General features: G+C 33.6%; 1 pseudogene; it reads right to left on the bottom strand.

The window, feature by feature from the left end:
* The window catches only part of LOC149542604 (potassium channel AKT1-like), a 114,145-nt pseudogene that overhangs the window by 60,166 nt on the left and 27,807 nt on the right, over nucleotides 1–26,172 (bottom strand).

Genomic DNA, 26,172 nt, shown 5'->3' on the forward strand with positions numbered 1-26,172 from the left:
TGTCACCCTTCTTGTGAGCATGGGGAAAGGAGCTTTCATCACTAATTACAAAATTTGGCATATTAGCCTAGTTCAATCACACATTTGGCACCATGTTTAAGTCCATTTCATCATCTTTTTTTATCTAGACTCTCTAAGCTGCTCTTCCATGCTTGTAGTTGTTCCACCAATTTCTTTGGATATTACATTGGTTTGTGGTGTTTTTTTGGATCACTTTTTTGAAGAGCTCCATGCATTGGAAATTTTCATGGGATAATAAAATTTCAAAATGATGAATGCAATTTAGGTAAACTATGAACTATACTGCATTGGAAAATCTATATTCTAAAGTTGGTGAGTATTGATTCTTAGGCTAAGTAATTATATATTTTATTGTGGGATTTTAATAGGAGCTTGAGCTTCACAATGCTAGGTTTCTTTTTTTTGTACGTGATCCAATCATTCAATGATTTATTTTATTGTGTCAAATAACTTTTCTATGATTCTCATTTCTTCTTATTTTTCTTGATCATGATACATCTTTTTTGAATTTTATTTTTGAAATTTCTTTGCTATCAGGAGTCTGGTTTATTATCATTGAATATATTATTCATCTTAATGCAGGTGATGAAATGATGCACTATTTGTAGTATGTGTTTTTTCAGATGGAACTTTTTGCAAGTTGCTATCATATGTTCATAATTCTAATGCACTATAGGTGTCTTAATTCTATTAAAAAATATATTAAACTGTTTGGGGCTTAATCAGCTGTAGAGATAGGTTATTTGGATCCATTTAAAATCCAACAATGAGTCTCAAGCATGAATTTGTGAAAATAAAGTGGAGATGAAATTCTTATTGAAGGATCATGATCAAGGGACACAATTTGTTGCTAAATACTTTGGAATATGCAAACTTTGATTGGTCTCATGTAAAAGTCTGACTATGGCCTCTGCTATCCTAGATGAAACTTTCAAATACAAGTGCAATGCTCTTAGATGATGAAAATTTTCCTAAAATATAACAACTTCTCTACTATTGCAACTCAAGTAAGTGCAATCCCAATTGTCAACAAAAATTTTTCACTAGTGGATATCTATTCCAGAAGCTAATCTATATTGAAAAAGTATTATACTAGTGAAGTTGTATCCATTCATTGGAATCATTTTTACAAATGAGATTCCATTAGTGTTTATACTTATCACGCAATAAAATTTTTACTTATTAATATTTTAATTATTAGTGATTGATTTGGAAATGCATGACAAAGTGGTGTTAGCTGTACCAGTGTGTTAGGAGTAGAGTACTTAAATGATTTGTTCTTATTATTTTTATTTTGCAAAATTTTGCATTTTTGACTAAAAACCTTGCATACACATGTTACAGTGACATTACTGCTCTTGCGAAAGATAGAGCATATGCATAGGTGCAGATCAAAAAGATACATATTCAGTAGGTAAATGGGACATATTTATTTTGTTTTTTCCAATGTTATTTTTCAAATTACACATGGAACCTGCACATTATTCACTTAAGCTGCACACTACCTAAAACATGCACTCAGAAACAAATCTTAGAAGTAGATTTCTAAAGAAGGATCCTGGATAATAGATAGCAACCTTTTTTACATCAACACTTGCATTTTCTTTTATCACATCAGTAGCTTAATGTACATCATTACCTTAAACAACTAATTTGTTAAACTATTATTGCTATTGAATTACTAATTTTAGCTCTCTAAAGATCCCTCACAGTGCGAGTGTAGGATTTTTGTGTAGCCTTAAATCACAATTTTCTATATACATTTTCTATAGTCCATTCATATGACTTAGCTATTTTGGTGGCTGCATAGCCATTGCCCTAAATCACACCCTAATAAAGGCATACATCTCTTAAATTTTTATGACATTTTTCTGAATAAATGTAAAAATCCACAAAATTGTAGACCATGTCAAGAAAGCTACCTCCAATAATTGGAAAATAAATAGACACTTGGTATTTTCTTATACCACATTAACAACTTGATGTCCATCATTATCTTTAACAATTTAACTAGTGCATTTGAATTCACGAGTGTAGTTGTGTGAAGATCTTTCATAGCATGAGTGCAGGAGTTTGGGGTAGCCCTAAATTGAACCCTAATATTGACATAAATAGCTTAAATTGCTATGATATTTCTTCTAAATATATTAAAAATCAATGAAATTGCAAACCACATCAAGAAGGAAACCTCCAATAATTGGAAAATATATAGGCTTTAAGGGAGTAATGTAAACTAATTTTAAGTTTAAGCATGCAACAGGTGCTTCAACTCTTTATATATAGAAGGATAGAATAACAAGGTCCTAATATCTCCATCACCTTGGGAAAAGCATTATCCTCATCAAGCAATTTTTGATGTTTGAAAGGAGATAGAAAAGAGTTTCTAGAAGTTTGAAAGGAGCTGTCATGATTCTACTATGTTATAAGCAATCTTTTTCAATCTATTTGTACACCATGCAAGAAGCTCAATGACTTTTCAATACCAATCACGCTTCTTCAACAACAAAACAAGAGTCATGTGAATCTGTTCATGCAATGGACAATGAGAGTAGTTGGGTGTTTGGCACAAGAACCAAATTCTTTAGGGTAGATCATTTTATGAAACTAGAGGGAATAAAGTTATAACTTGTGAGTTATGGAAGCAAACTAATCAGACATGGTGTTGCATGTTATATTTCATAATTGAATTGTGATGGAAGTATGATATTTGGGACTTTGTTAAATGAATTGGTATCCTTTCTTTGCCTTTCATAAAGACCCATTGACACCAATGTCATGAATGCCTTCATTCAAACAATTCATGTTCTTTGTACATGTTTTGACCATCTGGATTAAAACATTTCATAGCAAGCTGATTGTGTAGAGAAGTTACAGGTGTATCTATGCATTGATCCAATAGAGTCAAAGCCATTTTTGACATAAAAAATTACATATCATGCTTTCGCATATGCATGTCCATAAATCAGCATTCCAAGCTTTTTTTTGGGCATTCTATCAAAAAAATTGATATCTTACTAATCCCATTGCACTATGCATTTCAAGTGCCAAGCTTTGTCTTTACTAAGGCCATTGAACGGTTAACAATCTCTTTGATGTTTCTTGCATTTTATTTGTACATCAGTGGACTATCTCCATGATTCCATGTTTGGTCCTTAGCCTCTTTGCAATAACCACATGATCAATGATTGCAAAATAGTGCCAACATACTATGTGAAAAGGTCCTTTCTATATCATATTTCAATGCAATAATTTATCAAACGGTGGCGCTTTGAGGGGACAATGATCATCTTCAACCATGTGAGTTTGGCTCATTGCTTCAAATTTCTTAGAGGATATAGAAACTTATTGACTATAAATAGTAGGTATGTTCTTAAAAAAAAACCCATACTCACTGTAAATAGCAGGTATGGACTTAATGCATATTTCATGAATTGTGGTTCATAAAAACCCATACTCATCAGCTTGAATTGTTTGTTTAATACCCAGTGCATTGAGGTGACACTTACAATTTGAATTCATAACAACCATTTCTCATCAACTTAAATTGTTTTTTTAGTACCCATTGCATTGAGGTGACACTTACAAGGTTGAAGTATTGCAACTTCCTAGAAGGTTTGCCTACTCAATTCCGTGATGATCCAACTTTCCTTGACCATAAAGTTTTTCCCAAGATTAAGCCTTCTTAGCTTGCCATGCCATTTTCAAAACCTTCAAAAATTTATGTGCATTATGAACCATTGATCATAGATCTGCTCAGTTCCTTCATTAACAACTAGGTGGTATTTTTCATCATGTCAAATTATGTGATGTTTACAAGAGCTCATCTCTTGTGATTACAAATAGTCCACTTAGCACTCATTAAATCCATGTGATCCTCATATATTTGAAGCATTTGAGATTTATTTGGTGTTTTTTTTGCAAGCCTAGTACAAATTTGTTTGCATCTGCAGAAAAGAAAGCATGGCGAGTGTGAAGGAGAAAATGTTGTAGGTCTAGGAGCTCAAAATGTTGTTAATAAAAAAATTATGGGTGCCCATCATTTAAAATTTTATGGAAGGTTCTCCAAGGCTTAACAACCATGTTTGAATGCTTCAAGTGGGCTAGAGTTTGGTAGGACATACCCGAAGCAGAGGAATTTGTCATGGAGTTGACAACGATAGCATTAGATGTTTTGGATAATCTACACTCCCCATTGGACAACCAATGACATGTGTGTAATATGTGCAACCAAAAATCATGTTATATAACAAATTTATATATAAATTAGTAAACTAATTAATTAATATAATATTCTTGTAATCCTATAAAGATATATAGGAGGGATATGAAATATATATCTTCCTATTAGTTTGTTCATCAGTCACCCACTGTTCCTTTCTTTGTTCACTCTTTATAGGAAATGAATTTGTGAATAGAGGGACATTTTTTGCTAAGTGAATACTAACAATTATTCTGAATGAAGGCTACAATTACTAAATGGACAGGCACACATTTTCAAAGAAAAGGTCATTTAAAAGCATATGGCTCATAAAAGGTATCAATAATAATAAAGATAGACAATAGGAATAAGAAGGGAGGAATATGAGCATTCGATGGAAGAATAGGGGAATATAAGATATATATTTGGAAGAACTAGGGATTAGAAAATATATTTGAGTACTTATCAAAGGATCAAAAGTCAGAGCACATATATCAGGCAATCAATAAAAGACCATAGAATATCGGTTACATATATACTGTACTAATCAAAGGATTGCATATATTAATAGAATTGGTACTCTGATCAATGGGAAGAAGAGTACACAAAGAGATAAGTAAGGAAATAGAGTATTTACAATGCTGGTAAGCATTGTCTAACATTAAATTACTTCTATAGCATAGCTATGAGTAACGTTGATTTACCAAATGCTATATCTTACTCCTGGTGGGACTAAGAATTACTTACTATATATTCTTGTGTGTCTGTATAGTATATATTTGAATTATATATCTGAATGTTTTAATTTATATATATGGATATCCTATCCTATATTTCTGAATGATCTAATATTCAATTATAAGAATGATTTAATATGTAGATATATGATATATGTTTATAATGAAATAATCATTATATAACAGTTATTTATGTAACATATAAAGTAATTTATACTGTCTTTTTATTGTTATGTTGCCTACTAGCAGGCAACATTACAAATTTTCATTCCCTGTCACACATATTGGTATTGTTCACTGTCACACATATTCCAAAAAAGGAAAATAGGAGTGCACTATCTGAAGAAAAATTAATCCTCACCTAAAGGAAGAGTAGTTCTGATACATTAATTACAATTTAAATTATAAATTATAATTACCAAGCTTCGTAAACTAGCTATTGTGAACAGTTGTATTTCTAGTCCTATCAATGTTTAACAAATTGATTATCAACAGTGGCAACAAAATATAAATCCTGGAGAAATATAAATATTGCATTCAATCACCCAAAACTTACACAATAACAACCTCACTCATAGTTTTCACATCTACACACATTCATCACATTTTAGTTTTATAATAACACATTTCCTGACATTAGTATTTTCTTTTTGAATTATGCACCATAAGTGAAACTACATGCAGCACATCAACAAGCTGGTCAATTTTTAGTTGATATTCAGAGCTTTTCTCCAAGAAAGAGAGTGAACTACAGGATCAGTGTGAGCAACATTATTTATATTTTCTTTAAGACACCATAATGTTATGGTGGTGCAGGATCATGATTTAATCTAACTGAGCCATGCTAAATTTGTGATTTGTCTTCTCCATATTTTACATTTTAGAGGGTAGTTTAAAATTAATTTGATACAAAGCTATTGGTATAAAATTTCCATCTTAATTGTCCAACCTAAAGTATTGCATATACAGAAGAAATAGACCCATGATTTAGATATTTACTAAAATTCTGATTAGGCTTTGTTGAGTGGTGGATTGTAGGAGCGGTTGTTTTAAGATCCACTGCCCTGGATAAATGGACCTACACTTGTTTTATTATTCTAGTTATTCTCCTTTTTGGGGAATTACCAAATTTGATGTGTAAGCTAATATTATATGTGTTGTTTCTTTTCAATTAGGTTGGCATGTGCTCAAACTAGTGACGACTATGGCAGCGTTTAAATCAACTTCTAAAAGATCTTTGACTAGGTCACAGGATAGGATTGTAGCTGCAACAGACAAAGGAAAATAAGATTCTTCTCAAAATAAAGCCCATAGGAGATCAAGGAGCAATGACGCTTCAAATAACTGTTCTCAATCCTACTCATCAGTAGACATTTTTTTGAATGGCCAAATGGATTTTGGAAATATGATAGTTAATCCCCTTTTTAGAGGATCCACAGTACTGGAAGAAGCCTCCAGAGTCATAGAGAAAAGCAAGGTGGACTCAAGTGATAGAAGTGGACAATCATTGTCTCGTATTAGACCTAATGTTGTCAATAATTGTCAATCTGAGGCTGTATGTGGGCAGAGGAGAGGATGTTCAGTGTCTCAAAACCATTCCATTAATTCTCAAAATAAATCTAATCAAATGGTTAATGTAGATAGTGAACAAAGAGGAAGGTCTCTATATTGTTGCAAATATTATGAATTTGAGGTATACTTTGATTGTTATTCAAGAATTTGATGCTGAAGTTGGCTCATTCATAATATTTCTCCATCAAAACTATTCCACTTTTTGCTATGTCATATTTTAGATTCATAAAGATGGATACAATTTCTAGCTCAAGTGATTTATCTTTAATACACATGATATTCTTATTCATTACTGGCAGAGTGACATGGATCAAGCATCTAATAGGATGGGGCTAGGCCAAGTTAAAAATATTGGTATTGTTGAAAATAAAAGATACAATCAAAATAAGCTTGCTAGAGATCAAGTCCACCTATAGCAAGGGATACAGAGATGCTCAAATTAACAAAGTGGTTCACAATCCTTGGATGACTATTTTGTTAAGTCCTTGATATCAATTGCTCTACATAGTAAGAAAATAAAATCTTTTTTAGTTAACTTTGTCTGCAAGGAAATTTAAAATGGAACATTTACTTTACCATCCATAGAAACATTCAACACATAATTCTTGTACAATATATAAAGTCATTTTTTTCATCAAAAGTGGAGCATTCAATTTTATGTTCTCTGAGATCCATAGAATCTCCTAAAATATCTGATGTATGTATCTAAAGTAGTAATGCTAGTAAAAATTGTACCCAAATTTTTTGTTACCAGCTCATGTTAGTTTAAACTTTAAATACTGGTAAATATTATGGAGATTTTGTTTGCTTTCTACTATAATATCCAATTTCATATTAGATTTTCTATTCTTTGAAATATTGAATTTTCTTTTTACTTTCTTCAAATATTTTTGCATCACTGAAAGTTCTTAATATTTAATAGTTGTGTACAATCTGATTTTTTTTAATAGAGTTGTGTGTCATCAGTGTCAGATAATGAAAAGTCATTGATGCATCCAGAGGTTTGTGTGGAAGAGAAGATAATCAAATTTGTTTGTGAATGTAAAGGTTTATTTTTTCTACCATAATTGAGCAATGTCATAGCTCAAAATAGTGCTCACTCTTGTTAGCATGTTTGGAACTTACTCATATATAGTTATAAATACAACTCCCTAGTTAGTTAGAGTAGCAGCAAGCACAATTGATAGAAGTTTCCTTACTGCATTGACTCTTGGAAACAATCAAACCTTCAAGGTTAAAAACCCATTCTTCTCTATTTAGCAAATTGTGTAAGATGTTTAATATAGTTGGATCATTCATACTTAGTATCAATAATAAGAGATTTCCACAATCTAGATTGTATAGAGAAAGTTGTCTTTGGATTAAATTGTGTACACAATTTTTGTACCCCACTCTGTGATTCATAATATCCTGATGATGAATCATGAAATCTGATCTAAAAGATTGATACAAAAAACTTGTACACAATTTAATTTTACACCATTTTTCTTTCTCTACTGATTTAGTAATTTAAAGGTTGATGGCATTACTATAAGGCATATTCTGTCCAACATGGTCAAGCATTGTATACCAAAAAGTATATCTAGAAGTCATATAGCCTTATTTATGCAGAAGACATTGCTTATAGGGATGTTGCTGCCTCACAAGCTAGGTATGACTTCTAACATTTATTGCTAACTTTCACCTTGAATGAAGTAATGGTTCTCATAGGAAGTAATAAATTTGTAGGACTTGCAAAATAGACTCTCTTAATGCTACTTTAGAAAAAGGTAAATTTGTTTTGTGCTTCCAAACTAGAACACAAAAGCCAAGCACTGCTACAGAACTTAGTGTCTACAATGCCCAAGGAATTGGAGTGATCTATGCTTAGATAAAAACCAAGACTATAGTTTCTTCCCCTATTATTCCATGTGTACAAGTGGATGTTGAAGTGGGTACTAGTATTCTTTCCTACATATAGACATCAAGGTAATCAATTGGTAATTTCTATATAGGAAATAAGGTAGCTATCACCCTACATTTGCAACTACAAGATTTTTTTAAAAACACTTTGACTAAAAATGCCTTGATATTGATACTCTACATGATATTCAATATACTTGGTTCATGGTTAAAGTGTTTGATAGTGAAAACTTATAGTGACCAATCAAGTATATCTCATGACTCTAGACAAGTTCTTTTTATAATTTAGGCATTGTGTATGAACTACTATCATTTTGTCCTCTATAAGTTTAAATAGCTCTTTCTTCTATTATCTAAGCCACGTATTGTGTCTAACCTATTTTTGTTTTGTGCTTTATAAGTTGAAATAGTTCTTTCTCTTCTATATAGTCTTGTGTTTACACATTCGCTTTATATTTTTAATACTGTGTTAAATAAGCCTATCAAAATAGGGTTGCCATATTCCATCCCATACCCTACTTTGACATAAAATCTTGGCATTTTATTAATGGATCTTTATGGAACTCAAAGGTTTGCATAATTAAATTGGAAAGAGATGTAATACCTCCATCCCACTTATTGGATTCTTCATTTAGAGAGATTTCTAATCTCTGCTCCTCCTATTTGGATTATAGTTTTAGTTTTGCAACTTGACATTGTGAGTCACGTGTGAAATTTTGAGTGAATGATGTTGAAAATTGTTCATTGGAAATACAGGCACAACCCTGATGGAATGGAATACTGAAGAAACTAAAAGAAGAGATCAAAGAAAGAAAATGAAGAGATGAAGATGATGAGGTTAGCATATATATATATTTTTTAAATCCTAGTTGTATTAGAATACCATGATAAAATAGATTAGAGAATATTAATACATCAAATCATTTGCTATCCTTTATGCTATAAATTAGTATGAAGTCTCTTAATATGAATTGATCCATAGTTATACTTGAGAGAATGTTCATTGCAAAATAAGAGTTTTTAAACTTGATATTTTTAACATATACTTGATTTATGGATGCACCATTAAGTACTCCATTATACATGCTTTAGAAAAACTTCAAATGCACCTATTCTGCCTCTACCTACAATGTTGTACTCTAGATTCTAAATCCTCAAAAACCACAATGTTCTTTTTAAACAACCTAGCAAAAATCTCGAATCAACAATACTTTATACTTCCTCTGAACTATACCAAGTATGTGCGCCTCAGATTTTACAGATCAGTAGCCAAAGAAACTGCTCTTTGCACTCATACCCAACACTCCAAACCTTGACACAGTCTTAGGGCATCTCTTACATAGTAGGATTCCTCAATTTGTCTGGTCCTCCATGCATTTCTAGACACCTTTTCATCAAACCCTCATTTTAAGGGTTTCTAGCCTAGGGCTTCCTAGAAAAGATCCTTCCTAGACTTACAAGACCTTTCTAATGCTTCAAACACCTTACAATTTACTCACTCAAATTTTTACAATCAATATTTGTCTACTCCAACCCTCAATTTATCTTATCCACCATGTGGTGCCTTGCAAATGCACCTTCACTATTTGTTCATTAGTCACACTGCTCTGTGACTCTATTCTTCTCTCTGTCTTCTTATAAACCTGCACTTATTCCACAGTAGAAATGCATATTAAAACATTGGACTCCTCCTGCACAAGTTATAGTACTAAACAGACAGTGGAAGAGGCCTCACTTCATTTGTTTACAAAACTGTAATGTTGTTGTCACGTGTTTATGACAGACAGTAATTGTTCAACACTGTTTCAATAAGACGTTTACAATATATTTGACTCCAATGCTAAAGAGACTTTTAATAAACAATTGATAGCCTTCCATCAACCTTAAAATATTACAAAACACCCAAATTTTAATGCAAAGAAACTAGTAAATACTTTGAAACAAACAATAATGGATAGCACTATTATGACACTCAGAAATAAAATAGAAATGACAGAGATTTTATTTATTCTTTCTTTCAAACTACTTTCTCCTTGACCACCACTATTTCATACATCCAAAATGCATTCTTTTTAAAGACCTGTTGCCCTCTAACTGTCCACAAACTAACTCCCATCGACCAAAGTCCCTTATAACTATCACATGAGAGTAAACAACAATTTTTGTAACTCTTTCCCTTTAATCACGACTTGTTTGTTTTCTCTTAGCCACTTTCTTGGCTTAAGAATTTGGCAACATGTATTATTGTATCTAAATGGCTTTATGACACCTAAGTAACCTAAATACTCCACCTTTATCCTTAATTTCCTCTAGGGTGCCATATTTGGCTTACATTGTCAATGTCAACAATTTTACAACATATTGAACTTTTGCCATTACATTGTGTTTCTAGCAATTCCTATGCAACTTATAACCCATCCTAGGACATTCTGGGATTTCAAATGACTCATTACATCATATTGATTGACTCTTGACACCTCACTTATGCCATTTTTCCCATTCTTGGCAATACATTACAATTTGACAACTTTATGAAGTTCCTTACATTTTGATGGCTTCAATAGCCATAATCCTTCATCAAATCACTTGACATGTCTTCATTAGGCATTGATTACCCGTGTACCTTCATGGTCTCCTTCATGACTCCTGGTGTACCTTGTATGTTCATGTGTCCATTGGGTGCCCCTGCACCAAACTCCCTGACTTCAAATGTTTCCCAGTCCCTGTGAAACTATGTACCTACAAAATAAACATTAGGAAAAATATTTTCATGTGCTTGAAAAGCTCTCAAATTCATCCCTACTACATACTTTTCTTCTTGACACTCCATGCCTTCTAAGTTCCTTGAACTCCATGCTTTTGTACCCTTGCATAATGTTGTTGTGTGACCCTTATTTTCCATCTGCCTAGTAGCCTCCTTGAACTTCAAAACTCCTACCTTATTCCTATACCTTCTCCTTGTCTTTTTAGGTTTAGTACTCATCAACCAAATAAGTAGAATCAAGAAGCAATAACAAGATCCTTCTAGAACATGACTCTTGCCAATCATTGCCATCTTCCCCACACTAGGAATCTCCATCATACTCTCATATGCCTGCAACAAAATCAAAAAAGATTTCATTTTTGAGCGAAGCTTCATTTTGTTCTATGTAGAAAAGATTTCCCATATCTAGTGTTTAAAGTAGTGTATACATCTAAAATAAGGATACATGCTTAGACATGATACCAACTTTTAATATCTAGGCAACACTGTTGCTACCATTTGAAGCATATCAATGAAAATTTTAAAACATGGAATTGCCATTGATACAAAAAAAATGGATTGTCTCTTTTCAATTGATCTTTGCAGCTATTAATATATTCCATTAAAAGCAACAAGCTATATCATCATCTTTGATTCTTTGTTTCTAATGTTTTACTTTGGTTGGCAATATTTTACTTATCATCTTAGCTCTCACTTTTAGTTCATTAGGATTGATCAAATGTGTCCAGACCATATCAACTATAAATTTTGTATCAAGTAAAGCTGGAAATAGAAGAACTGAAATGGAAGACAAAGTAGTAAGAGGAATGTTGTAGATGCTATTGTCATGGTCATCATTATTAGCAGAATCATCAAACAGAGAATTCTCCCAGGAAAAGAGAAAATTTGATAGATATATGAAACAAAACATCCATCTCATGTATACAACTTAAATTGAAAAGTGTTTAAACATGCATCTCTGGTGTGAGAGGCTTCATGGAGCCTAAAAATTGTGTTACTGATTCACTCATATTGCAGCCTGGATCCAGGACCAGTTTGTACACAGACTGGGTACTGACATAGTTCTCTTGTGGATTTGGCTAGGACCTAAAAATAGACCCAAATTTACCTAGGTACAGTCTATAACATGCTCTTGCTTCAAATATACTCCAATTTTATGGGTCATCTAGATGCTTTTGTGATGCATTTACTTTTTAGAATTGCCTTGAACAACACAATCACTCATTTGCATTTTATGGAAAGCAAGAAGCTCAAGCACCTAAGACATTTTGCTTCATACAACATCCTTATGCATAGGAGCTTTAAGATTTGAAGTATGTTTTCCATTGTGATGTAGATGATTATGTGGTTAAAGCTTAGAAGTAAAATACACTCTCAATTCTATAAGATTACAGTTGCCAATTTGAACTACTTTACTAATGTTCTAGATTTTGTAGCCCATTGGTTATGCTTCTCTTTCATGCTAGGCTAGAAGTTATCTCCATTCATGATAATGAATATTCATCTTATATACTTTTAGTTCCTTTGTTTTGTGAAGCTCTTAAAACTCTGGAGACATTTTTTCTCATTTTAGTTGTTATTACTATGAATTCAATTTGAGTGATAATGAGGTTACTAAAGCTCTTGAACTTTGAATGCCATCAATGGTGAGTAAGCTTCCTCATTAATCTCTTTCTATAGTTTCTACATGCTATACAATGTGGTAGTCTTAACATTGATTTTTTTCTAGCTATTGTATCTTTTAGTGATTCTAGTTTGGTATGCCTATTTGTAAGTGTTGATCAAAGAGATGTCATTTGGATTATATAGATTCCTCTTGTTTTGTAGATGACATTTGCATTATATAGATGTCTTAATTTAGTTGATTTGTTTGAGTTGCAACTGAATTTTCCTATTTCTATTAAGGAAGTGCAGCGGAAGTTAAAACCTTTATTCTTTTCCATTCTTACTAATCAAGGTTTTGGGGGTGGCATTCTTCTTGTGTAATTCAAGGGAGAAGATTGTTTACAATTTACACCCTTTGTTGATCTATGTTTGTGTCATTCACAAAAACTATTGTACTATCTTTTTCTCTTCAATTCCTACATGGAGTTCCCTCAAAGACACTGTCATGCCAACCTAGGATATGAAAAAAGTATTGTTGAGCAACTTTATAATCATAGGTAACAAAGATAAGTGGTAGACGATGGTTAGACATAGAAACCTATTAAGTAAATTCAAAATATAAGGTCTAAAAATATTATAGTATTTTGAGGGCTCTTTTAGAGACTTGAGCACTTTTGTAGTGTACACAATTCGATATAAGTTTTTAAATATCCACAAGAACAAAGATAGCCTATGGGATAGAAGAACTATTATTTAAGCTTTCTAAAGTGATGATTTGTCTCAAACATACAATTTTTGCACTATGCATTGTCCAGCCTTTAGGCTTATTTGGATATACTGAAAGTCTAGAACAATAAGAACATTCTTAAGAGTGGATATATGAATTGTAATCTTAGGAATAATATTGGTATTGAATAAAGAATGACCCAGATCAAGTAAAATAAAAAAGTCATACTTTTCTTAACTCAAGTTTTAGGGATAAAGCTAAGAAAGACAATTCAACTAGGTTAGTGATAAAGAAATTCATTAGCCAGCTAGGAATCAAACCTGGGACCATCTATTTGTTGTTGGGTTGTTCTATCATTGTACTACCAGCTCTCTTGTTTACTAGTCCATCTATGGTTCAAGTGTTTCCTACATTCCCTTTCATCCAAACTGCAAGTGCTTGGGGCTCGTATCCTAACCTCGATCTAGTTTGCCTTGGCTTTGATACCAGTGTAAAATTTTCTATGTACCAGCCAGGAGTCGAATTGAGGACCACCAGTTTGATGCTAGGATGATCTACCATTGAGCTACAAGCCCTTTTGGTGACCAATCCATCTATGGTCACTAGAGACTAAAGCTTCTAAATCTTCCACATTTTATTCAGATTTCATTTTTAGGACGTACGTGTGAATGTAATGATCTCAACTGTCATAGATCTAGAATCTAGTATTTAAAGAAGAGAATTGCTTAGGAATAAAAAATTATCGAAATTTTGATCACTTCATTGCACTTCCATCCCAAGGGATTATACAAAACAATTACCTAAATACATAACAATGAAGAAATTTACAATTCAGGTAGTCAATGTAATATGATTAGAATGAAAAACCACTACAGATGAATTAAAACTATGTTAAATCAAAATATAAATGAATCCTTTGAAAGGTAGCGAAATATTTGTGAATTGCTAGTTGTTGCAAATTTTAGAATTGTTGATGTCTTCATGAGGTAACCCTTGCAAAATATTTAAATCTACATGAAATGATAACTATTGCAAATTTTGGAAATGTGAAGCTTAATCATATAAACTAATTAGATCTATTGATGTACCTTACCAAAATATTTGTATGGTACCATCAATGTTAAGGATGGTAACATGGTTTATTGTCTTCACAACAGTTTTTCCTTATACATTGGGTATATGCAAATTGCTTGCTTGATTGTCAATGCCAAATTTGAGTTTCAGTCCTCGTGTTTATTTCTAATACTGTAGCATTCCACATTCTTCCCAATTCATTATTTCCTTGCTATAAATGAGATTAGAGGTCTCCCTCCTCCCTCTACTTGAATGTTTATAATTTGAACATCAAGGATTTTCTTGGGGAAGATTCTACAAGTTTTTGTATGGGAGTCTAAAAGTAGCATCCTGAGTTTGTATAAAGGCTCTTAATGAGAAAAGAGATCCAAGAACTAGAGATGCATCTTAAGGCTTAGTTACATGTGCATGAAAAGTTCAATAAGATTTAGAAGGCCTGAAGCATTTATATTAAAAAATTGACAAGAAACATAAAAACTATGCTTTGATCATGGCAAAATCATGACTACATGAAAACATATTAGAGCTTAAATCCTTCAATCTCTCAAACTCAACATCAAATAGTAATGTGTTGGGTCTTACAAAGAAGGCTTATTAGTGGGTTTTGTCATAGGATAGGGGATTATGACCAAGTATAGTTTAAGATTGTGCCTTAATTTTAACGATTTTGGTTGCCATTTCAGAGGCCCTATAATGCAACCTAATTATCTACTCAGATATGCAAGGAGTCATGGCCAGATTAAGGTGGTACACTATAGCCCTATGTTCTATAATACAAATGACAATCAAGTGTTCACCCTATTGAGACCTAGATATTGTTACTATTTTGCAGCAACCTAGAGGATATGAAATAATAAGCTATGTTGTTATCTAAATTGCATTTTTGGAAAGAAATAAAATATGTGACATATACTATACTGCCAAAGCTTAGATTTTTGTATAGGAATAAATTATATATGATTTATGTTACATATAGAGGCTATGAACTTAGAGCGTATTCATTAGATGTTATTTAATGACTGTCTAGTGGGTTGAAGACTGAATATAACACGTGTTATTACACACACACATATGTATACTCTTCCAGTTTTAAAACATTTAAAATAAGTATGTTATTTAGTAATATAGAAAACCATAATCTAAACCATGTATTTTAATGCATGCACTATCATTAGAGATGAAGTGGGGCTAGCCCTTGACACTGTTGGGAATGAGGTTTTGGGAACTACTGCCAAGATAGTGCTGACAAAAGATTGAACAACAATAGTTAGTGATGGAATGACTCAGGAGACTATTGAGAGAAGAGTTAATCAAATTAGGAGCATGATTGAGATATGCCTTCTTGTCTGTGTGTGTGTGTGTTCTTTGGGTCTTAACATGGACTATCAGTCTTATGCTTTGTAATTAGAGCACATTAGTTTTATTCTTTATGTTATTTCTCCTTTGTCTGCACCTAGTAACTCATCATGGTTAACACTCTATCTTTTTTTTATCATATCAATATATTGGCGAAGAATAACTCATTAGAGAATTGTGCTATTGTCAACCTAGCTTGTAGAATGTATTTGAAAATTGAATATTTTCTTTATTTCTAGGTTTTTGAACAAGATTACAAGAAAGAAAAATTGAATGAAAGGATTGCTAAACTATCCGGGGGAGTTGTAGTTATACAGGTGAAGTTATTGAAATGTCTTTAGTCTTCTACAGTGTTTCACTGTTAAATACTTCTTTGAGTAATAGATAAATTTTGTCAATGATAAAGTCTTGACTAGTAATTCTTATAAATTTTAATGTCTCTCTCCTATTTCCAAAATTATTTATGATCTATTCTCCAAACAATTTATTTGTGATATAAATACTTAATTTTTTGATTTACTTATGGTTTTCTGGTGTACTTTGATTGTTGTGGTTTTCTCAATATAGGCAATGCCACACAATATATTTATAGCTAAGCCACTTGTAAATGGATGTAGTGCACTTCCAGATTTATTTAAATACCAAAGTGTGTAATAGAAACTCTTATTATTTTTCTTCGATAAGGTAAATATTAGAAAGCTTGCCTACCATAACACCACCCAGGTCAGATTATAATTTCTGAGAACTGAAATATTATTAAACAATTCTTGATTCCACTTCACAAATGCATCATTTGATTTATAATTACTTGTAGCAATTAAAATACTATTTGTGATATAGATTTTTAGCATATTTCTCAATCCCTATCTTTAGTTATGTGCATCTCTTATCTGCTTGTAAAGTTGGACTTTGCCCTTCGTTTGTTATGATTTTTGAGTCTGTGATATAAAGCCTGTGATATGATAGGTGTTTCTTTCGTTAGTTCTTTTTTATTATTGATGGTATTTTCCTTTTCTTTGATTTCTTCCAATCAATATTTCTCTTTTTATGATTACCCAAGGATATATCTCTATGTGTAAGTTAAATTTTATTGTAATGTCAAGGGAACAACTGCATATCTTTGGCTTGAAGTGTCAGATGGATAGAAGAGCATTGAATCACTGGCCTTGCATTGAACTCAAGAATCAGCATGGGGAAAAGATGTCATCTATTTTTGAGACTGATCAAAGGTAGTATTTTATGATGACTTTTAACATTCCTTTTGCATATGGTACCCATGTGGTGATACATAACATAATTAATTATACTTGGCACAAATACAAATGTTAGTTTCACTGCCATTTCTATCAACAATATATTTGTTGTGCTTGCAATCAATGTCCCTTACTAATGTTTTTCATCCTAATTGTATAAACTTGTATAAGTCTTTTCTTGTGAACCATATTGAATTAAAGGATGCTTTTCCTTGAATAGGGCTATTATGATGGGACTAATGCTTCATGCAAAAGGTCGACATTTAATTGAAAAGTCACAATATAAAGAGGCTCTTGAAATACTTTCCATGGGAGAGGTATCTAGTGCATAGACAAGATTTGCAGGACAAGCATTTCCAGTGAACATAGATGTTGCATAGACAAGCATTTCTAGTAAACATAGATGTTGTAGTTGGCGTCCCTTTCCATTTGGCTTGCCCTTCTCAATGTGATTGTAGCATCTAATGTAATAATAATAAGTTGTAATTGAACTAGAAAGTTATTTATATGCTTGTGATAGATGACTAATTCAGTCACAATAACCATGATTGAATTTTCCTGTTGCAGTCTAGGAAAATTCCTACTAACCTACTTTGGCATTGTTTGAAGGTTGACAGATGGGGAAGTCATGGATGTATGAACTTTTTGCAATGACTTTATTCATCTAGATCACAACATTGGAGTCTTTTTATATGATGATTTATTGTCAATCATGTCCATTTTCTACCAAAAAATTCATATTCTACAAATTTGAGATGCTACAACTTTTGTGGATGTGCAAGCCAACAGAGCATACTGGAGGGAGGATGACAAAATTATTCTCAACAATCAAACTTAGGCAAGTGATACAAATTGTAAAATCTTTACATATGGTTGTTCAAATTTTGTATCTCCTAAATTATTTCCTTTTAGCATATAACTTGTTGTGCATAGTTGCCAAGTTTGCTTATTGTATCGGGCATATTAATGAAGAAGCATATTAGTTACTGTTGGTGTTTATGACAGTTTGATTAGTTACTGTCAATTTTTTTTAGGCATTCTACGAAATAGTTCACATGCTTTGCATATGATATGACATTTTGCATGCAACCTGCACTCTCTCATCTGACTGATGATGGATTATGGAGAGTGATCTGAAACCATGATGCTAAAAAACACACACAATCAAATCCAAAATGAACTTGCATTACAAATGGATTGTGGAAATCTGATATTGTTGATTTTGCATGCATGTCTACTAGGACAAACACAACTTAAACATAAATATATATGTTTAAGTTGTGTTTGTCCTGGTAGACATATATGTTTAAGTTGTGTTTGTCCTGGTAGACATGCATGCAAAATTAACAATATCAGATTTCCACAATCCATTTGTAATGCAAGTTCATTTTGGATTTGATTATGTGTGTTTTTTAGCATCATGGTTTCAGATCACTCTCCATAATCCATCATCAGCTGGATGAGAGAGTGCAAGATGCATGCAAAATTTCATATCATACACAAGGCATGTGAGTTGTTTTATAGAATGCCTAAAAAAAATTTACACCCAGGCATTGGTAGAAATTTCTACCTCCATTGGTCAAAATCTTTGACCTTCATTGGCCAAAATTTCTACCTTTATTGATCAAAATTTTTGACCTTCATTGGTCAAAATTTCTACCTTTATTGGTCAAAATTTTCTTCCTTCATTGGTCAAAATTTCTACCTTTATTGGTCGAAAATTTCTTCCTTCATTGGTCGAAATTTTCTACCTTCATTGGTCAAAATTTTGACCAATTCCTAGCAGAACTTGCACCATGGCTATGGAGGTTTTTTGACCAAAAAATTTTTGGTCGAATTTGGTCAAAAATTGGGTCAAAATTTTGACCAATAATGGTCAAAAAATGGTCTCAAATGTACTAGTGTTTGAAACATGGGGAAGAGGACACATGGCATGAAAGGTGGCCTCTTTTTGTTGACTTGCTGAGAGATAATTCTTTAGTTTCTCCATTTCCTTGGCAAGGTCATTTTTATTTGAGGAATTGTGTGGGCTATGAATGGAAGCATATGTGTGTGAAGGATAATGAGGTGGATTTCCCTTGTCAAAGGTAGAAGAATAATGAACATGAGATGGATGAGAGTTGGGTATGAAATGTTGAGGATGAATTTGATATGTAGGTTGAATGGGAGGTATAACTCCATATTGTCTTTGAACATTGTCAACCATTTGATTAAGCAAATTTAGATCCATAAATGTTAGACGAAGAGTGATGAAAGATTTTATGAGGGATGGAATATGAACTTAGGACTAGGAGCTTTGTGCTAATTTGGTTTGAAATGGATTGGACTTGATATGATTTGATTTGATTTTGATTTGATTTGATGTTGATATGATGAGAGTTTGATTTGATTTGATAAAAACCCTAGGATATTGTAAACACATAAATGTTAGATTTGAATGAAAGTCCAATGTTAATGATAATATGCCTATCTCCAAAGTAGAAGATGGGATGCAAATTTGAATTAGAAGAAGATGTGAATGGAATTAGAAAGATTGATTATGGATGAAGATTGATAAGGAATTGGATTAGAATGATGATGATTTGAAGGATTGAATTAAGAATGCAATATGAGATTGACAGAGGATATTGGATCTGGATGATGATGAAGCATGACTAGGATGAAGATTATGAATTAGATTGAATGAAAAGGGAAGATGAGGAAATGATTTGGATGAATAGAGATGATTAAAACGTCAAGCAATGGTTTGAATGATGAAGACAAGAGATGGATGAGGGTGATGTCTTGGATGGAAAGAAGATGTGATGCAAAATTGATGTGGACAATGTGACTAAGGGGACTAAACCAAGACTTGTTTTTGTTGTTTTTGAAATTTTTTTGATTTTTCAATTTGAATTTTTGAACTTTTACGATTTTTTTGAATTTTTATGTTTTATGATTTTTTTGGATTTTTAGGTTTAAGATGCAAAATCAAACAAGGAAATATGTACAAGGCAAGTGTGTTGCAACCACTCAAGAATGTCAAATACACCAACAATCCTATAAGGTTTCAACTAGGATGTACAAGGATCAACGAGAGGGCATCCTCGATATACACAAGGTACGTGAGGCCCAAATCTGTAGATGAAAGAAAATACTATCACATAGTTAGGGGGAGACGGTAACCTAAATCTCCTCCTTCACTTCCCAAAGGTATAAAGTTCTTTGGGGCTTAGCCAAGAGTGACAATATTTTGCTTCCAAGAGAGGTGTCTTTCAATTCACCTCTTGATATTTATACTCTGCCAAAAAATTGGAGCTGAGGTCATCCCAAGGGGTGATGAAATCCCCAAGCAGGCCTCCGAAAAAAAGAAAAACAAGACCACTTATTTCTTGTGCACCCAAGATCACCCAAAAGCATGAGGGGAGAGAATACATAAGTGGCCTTGGGGTTTAATAGACACACATTCTCTTCCAATGAAACTTTAGGTTATGTAATCTACTTTAAAGACACATGTGTTTATAACATACAATGTTCTTTCCAACTTGACAACGTCATAAAAATTGAGAGTTCGCAAACATAAGTAAATCGAGCGTCATCCACATAAGAAAATTTGATAAGGAAAGATTGTTTGTTTTATGCACCAAAATGAGGTGTATATTGCAATGTTCGTTGATCCTTAGGCATACAAGATTATGTGATCATTCATTCCAAAGAAAAAGTGTTTGATTAAGTATGCCTTCAAGATTGAGTTTTAGCGTTAATCATGCATTCAAAGATAAGTGTTTATGCATACAAGTTCATTCCCAAAATACACTTAAAGAAAAACTTGCAAAAAATATGGTTAGTGAGAAAATGTCCCTGCAAAAAAACAAGTTAGGGCATCAAAAATGTATGAAAAACGTGAAACAACCCTGCAATGAAAGTGTTAACACAAAGTTTAGACTTTGACAGAAAAAAAAATAATTTAAAGAGCATCAAAATTTCATGAAACTAGCACCATAAAGACGGGCTCGGAATCAGCTTACTGGCAATATTTCATTTTTTGAAAACAGAGTCTATATGCCCAAGTTATGAGCAAAAAACCAAAGGTTGCTCCTTATGGCTTAGAAGGGCATGTGGACTACTTATGCAGTGATGATGTCAGTGACTTGCAAGGTTAAATTTGACGGTTAGGAGTACAACAAGATTTTTTTTTTTTCTTTTTTGGATGTTTTTGAAAAAAAATAAATCTACTTTATTAGAAAAAAGACAAATGTGATGTTGAAAAAAAAATAAAGTAGAAAAACCATGAAATTTTTGTTTTTGTTTGTGTGCGTTTTGAAAATGATAAATAAATAAATAAATATAAGTTGAGGGTTTGATGGTTTTAAGGCTATGGGCGGAGGGTTTGGTGGAGTGGTGGAGCATTGTAGGGAGCGTTATGCAGGAGGCAAAGCATTTTGGGCAGTGGTTAGCGGGTGGAGAGGAGTCTGTAGAGGTGTGACAGAGGTGGGGGGTTTGTTGTAGGTAGGGAGGAGGCTATGGCTGCGAGTGGCGTGAGTAGGTAGAGTGGAGGCGAAAAGTGTGGATGCCATGCAGAGCAATGAGTAGGGTTTGATGTAGCAGGAAATAGGTCGTGGGCTATGGGGGAGCTGAGTGACAGGGCCGAACAGAGGTGCCATGGCCGCAGGAGCTGAGTGGGTGGCATCGGCAATGTAGTAGGGGGAGCGGTGGAGTTGAGGTGGTGGTGTGGCACAAGGGGTTGCAGCTTTGCAGCGAGCATCAAGCAACGATCACGGGAAGTGGTTGTGGAGGAGGGTCTGCTGCTGTGTAGGAGAGGGTTGCACGAATAATAGTTGGCGGCATGGGAGTTACGGTTGAGTTGAGGCCGCGACAGGGAAGTAGAGGCAGAGGTCATGGTGGGAGAAACTATGGAGTTTCGACGAATTGTGGCAGACAGGGATATTGACAGAGGCAGGGGAGGCGGCTCGACTGCAGGCAGGAGTTGCTAGGGACTGCGGCAGTAGCTGCGCCGCTCGCGTTGCTCACTACTTAAACAAAAACTTGCACATACATAACACTATTTTAAATTTTAAATTTTAAATTATTTTTTTAATAATTTTTTTTTCTATTTAAGCTAAATCATAATTTAAAATTAAAAAACATAAATGAAGTAAAGCAAAATAACACAAACCCCCCCACTTTTTTCATTTTTTTATTGAATTTTGAATTTTCCTAATAACGAAGAGTATATTTAATGCATATGTACCTCTAGAACTTGGAAATAAAGCAATAAGCAAAATATAGACTGTTTTATGTCAAAAAACTTCCCTTATGTCCTCCAAACGTGATGATGGGCTTTATGGCTCGATTAGAGGCTCCTCATGAAACTTGATCTCCAAATGCAAGCCTTTGACCTACAAGCTTGAAAACTCACAAAACACTCAAAGACATATTAGATGGTTAGTTTGAAACCGTGAAGTGGGTCCCACCAAGGGTGCCAAAATGTGTTGCATAAAAATGTAATAAGCGAAATAAACATTAAGCAACTAATGTCTATTCCTACATGATCATGCAAACCTCAAAATATGAAAGAAAACAATCAAATAAGGATGACATGAAATAAAAAGAGCTTAATCTATTAATGCAAACCTCATGAAATCACCAAGTGGAGATGATTTCACATTATGAGATGTGGTTGCTCACTAATAACAATGAGGTAGATAGTAGATGTGGAAATGAGGAGAGGGCTCTCCTTTTATAAGAAATGAGATGCAACAGACGACTGAGATTGAATGCAAGATGAAGGGCTAAGATCTCTTAGGATCAATGAGGTGTCCATGAGGTGGAGGCTAAGTAGACTCCATGTGGATTAGGGTTTTGACCATTCAAAGGGGGCAATATGCTCACACATGTGTGAGCAATCTTTGATGGTGACATGATCAATGAGTTGAGAAGCATGGCTTCTCACACGTGTGAGACAACTTGACTCTCATGCAAGGGGACAAGTGTGCAAGAGGTGTGAGAAGCATGGCTTCTCACACATGTGTCTGACACCTTGAATCTCATCAAGAGGACAAGTGTGCAAGAGGCATGGAAGACATGAGGGATGAGGAAAGTGTGAACATCCCTCACACATGTGTGAGGACACACTTAGGATTAAAATGTGATTCGCTAGGTGATTATGCAAAGCAAGCATGATTAAAGAAGTGGGTAGGTTTAGGAGGATGGGTTAGGTTAGGCAAGTGGGGTTAGTTGAGGGTTAAAGGTAGGAGCCATGTGCTCAAATAGGATTAAATGTAATATTTAATTCCAAGTGGGATTAGGAAAGGAATTAATTAAGTAAATGAAGTACTTAATTAAAGTGAATGGGTTAGGATGCAAGTGGGAAGGCTAGGATTTAAATAAACCTTAGTTTATTTAAATCAAGGAAAGGCAAGCATAATTAAATAAATGTAAATTTATTTAATTAAAGGTAAGGTAAATATAATTAAATAAATGTAAATTTATTTAATTAAAGGTAGGGTAATTAAATAAATAAAAAGTAATTATTTAATTGGTTAGGTTAAGGATATTTGGACAAATTTAGGTGTCTACACCATGTAGGATAGTTATGAGGAATTAATTTTGGAAACTTAAAGTTTCCCATAATGCAAAAAATGAAAGAAAAGTGCAAAAAAGAGAGAACACAACACCAAGAACACCCCCCCTTTTCACTAAATCAAGAACACCCCCCCCCCCCCCCCTCCAAAAAAAAAAAAAAGATGCTTTTGGCACTTTATCAATAGTGCAATTACAATGGGCCACTTGCCAATTTTAGGCTTTGTGGACTTCTAATTTTGCCTATTACAACCTCTTACTGGATTGCAAGTCTAGAACTTTACAATGTGCTAAAATTTTGAAGTAATACAAAGCAAAGAATGACTCTATTTCTAAAAGTGACACTTTTTTCCACACAACCCTACAATTTGACTATGGATCTTGATAGTAGACAAAAAATAATGCACTTTCAAAAAAAAATTGAAACCTATTTTTGACTCTAGATGTGCCCGTACGGAGTGTTTGAAGTTGTAAAATGTAGGATTATACAGGTACAATCGCCAAAAAATACAATTTCTAAACAATTCATGCACCAAGACTAGAAAAGAGCTACACCACTAAAAATGTTAAGAAATTCAACCCAATTTCAAAAAAAAATGCACTTGATTTGGAGTCTGGATGACTAAGATATGGCCTCCCAAAGTTGGACTGCAAAATCCAAAATCAATATGGAGAGGGGTTGCATCAACAAAAGATAGGGTTAAATTTTATGGTCATATGACCATCACAACACTTCAAAATTGGCCTAGAATGACAATTAGATGACCTTCAAATTTAGGATAATGGAAATATGACATCAGTGCCCTCTTGCCATGTGATGACATCAACAATGACGTCAGTCGTACGATTGATGATGCCAACAGCCTGTGTGGCAATTTTGTACTCTACATAATGTATGGAAAAGTCTAACATGTTTGACTGAGTCGGCTATAAAGATTTGGTCTAACATGTTTGACTGAGTCGGCTATAAAGATTTGTTGATTTGGAAAACAGGTGGTAGGTACGATTAGCTGACTTGGAGCCACATGGGCGCTGACTGGAGGCTGACTCGGTGGTGATGTGGGCACAATGTGTGTAGGAGGACATGTGGTAGTATTCCACATGTCACAAAATAAATATGTGCCAAATTTACACCATAGATTGCCAAGACTATTTTTGGCCTTCGAAATATCCTTCTGCTAGTCAGAATATACTATCGACGGGAACTATTTTAATAGTTGTCGAAATAGATGAAATTGTCGACAAAAAAATTCATGTCAATGTTGGAAAATGGTTAGTAGTGGTGCCAGAATAGACTTTGGTGAGTTAAAATTGTGTGCCAGATTGTATTGTCATGCTATGCGTCGGTGGTTCGTTGTTTTGTCCCACATTTGGTGGGTGACTAACAACAATGTAATATTTAAACAACACTTTGTGAGGTTTAAATAAAAGAGCTCCCTTGTTGTGGTGAGCATGCCATAAGTGGGGCTATATCCACTAGTTTGGCCAGTCCTGATTTGGGTGCCGCCAAATTTGAAGGTACAGATTAATGCAGAGATCCACAGGAAATTTGTACAGATCTCGTAGAATTAATAATAAGCCTGCCACTTAAATAATAATACCCTACAAATAATTATAGAATATTCCACCAAAATTAGAGAGTTGAGCCAGGGTGACATTGCCTAGTTTGGCTAAAAAAATTTCTCTGTGTTTACAACTAATAAATCTGAAAATACCAGTTTGAAAAATAAAATGTAGAGGAGAAATAAAATGCAGATTTGAACAATTAAATAATTAGATTAATAAAATGACCATACCTAAACTTCAAATTAGGGCCTTCGAGTTTTGATTTGTAAAAAAAATTTGCCTCACAATCAACTTTCACCTAGCATAGGCAAATTTATAGTTGATCTTCACCAAATCGATGCTCTAGATGCAACAGTAAGGTCAAATCTAGCTCTAGATGCTCCCAATTTCTGTGGATCCTCTAGCTTCGAGTCGAGGTGCTAAAGCATGAACAGTCTCAAACAACTATGTGTAGAGAATCTCCCTCAGCTCTAATACCATGTAAGAATTTGGCTTAGGTTAGAATTCACCCAAGAACTAAGAACTCAAACACAAGCATAATAGTAAACCGAGAGAGAGAGAGAGAGAGAGAGAGAGAGAGAGAGAGAGAGAGAGAGAGAGAGAGAGAGAGAGAGAGAGAGAGCGAGAGTATGATTAGAATGATGATATTCATTCAATATGCCAATATGTCACATCAAGAGTACACTAGGAGTGCTTGTATATAAAGGCCTTTAAGATGCATATAGAATGTGTCTAGAAAGAACTAGGAGATAAACATGACAACTAAGCACATATCCTCCACAATAAGAGGATAAGCACGATGAGGTGTCTAGAATGTTGTAGACACCATGTACTCA

Source organism: Cupressus sempervirens, chromosome 8 (genome assembly GCF_028749045.1).
Source record: "Cupressus sempervirens isolate cs-2001-9-10 chromosome 8, ASM2874904v1, whole genome shotgun sequence".
Lineage (NCBI taxonomy): Eukaryota > Viridiplantae > Streptophyta > Pinopsida > Cupressales > Cupressaceae > Cupressus > Cupressus sempervirens.